Consider the following 1,067-nt stretch of genomic DNA (forward strand, 5'->3'; position numbering starts at 1 on the left):
CTTCAAAATAGGATCAAATAAGATAAAAATACAGGTATAGTACTGGAATAAACCAAGTTTAAAGGGCAATGTGCCTTCCATTTATTTTCTATTGTAAATGAGTGGTGAGTCATGAAAAAGAGCTAATTCATTTCAGGGAGTGAACAGTTCTGATCCAATCTCTGAAAAGAACAGTTTTGCCCATCTCTAGTATTCACAGCTTTAATTCCGCCAGTACCTCGTCTTCTACCTTCCAAATTTCACAGAAGAAGGTTTGCAGGAGAGCTTCTGTGAAGTTTGGAAGGTAGGAGACGAGGTACTGGCGGAATTAAAGCTGTGAGGACGGGGCGTGAGTCGTGCTTGGGTAGCTCAGTTGGTAGAGCACTTGCCCGTGAAAGGCAAAGGTCCCGAGTTCGAGTCTCGGTCCGGCACACAGTTTTAACCTGCCAGGAAGTTTCATATTAGCGCACACTTCGCTGTAGAGTGAAAATTTCATTCTGGAAACCCTTTGGACAGCTACCCACGACGTTCCGTGTTGAAAGCCTCCCTTAATCTCGTCGGGAGATTTCAGAGTATCATCGTGTTACGGTTTTGGTATATCTACATCTATATCTACATAGACTCTCGGCAAGACGCCGTAGGGCGCGTGGCGGGGTACCCTGTACCACTGCTTGTCATTTCCTTTTCTGTTCCACTCGTACGAACCCTAATTTCTCGTATGTTATCTTCGTGGCCCTTACGCGCAGTGTATGTTGACGGCAGTAGAATCGTTCGGCAGTCAGCTTAAAATGACGGTTCTCTAAATTTTCTCAATAGTGTTCCTCAAAAAGAACGTCGTCTTCCCTCCAGGGTTTTCCATTTGAGTTCCAGAAGCATGTCTGTAACACGTGCGTGTTGTTCGAACCCAAAGGTAACGAATCTAGCAGCACGTGTCTGAATTGGTTCGTTGCCTTCATTCAGTCCGACCCGGTACGGATCCCAAACACTCGAGCAGTACTCAAGAACAGGTATCACCAGTATCCTACATGCGGTCTCCTTCCTTAGAATTCTCTCAATATACCGAAGTCGGTCATTCGCCTTCCCTACCC

The 1,067-nt window shown here is 45.8% G+C and overlaps 1 non-coding gene across 1 annotated transcript; it reads left to right on the forward strand.

Annotated features, from left to right (window-relative positions):
- Positions 1–336: 336 nt before the first annotated feature.
- Positions 337–411, forward strand: Trnas-uga (transfer RNA serine (anticodon UGA)). Its single transcript has one exon. It is a non-coding gene; the product is annotated as a tRNA-Ser (tRNA).
- Positions 412–1,067: the final 656 nt, after the last annotated feature.

This window comes from Schistocerca cancellata, chromosome 8 (assembly GCF_023864275.1).
Source record: "Schistocerca cancellata isolate TAMUIC-IGC-003103 chromosome 8, iqSchCanc2.1, whole genome shotgun sequence".
Lineage (NCBI taxonomy): Eukaryota > Metazoa > Arthropoda > Insecta > Orthoptera > Acrididae > Schistocerca > Schistocerca cancellata.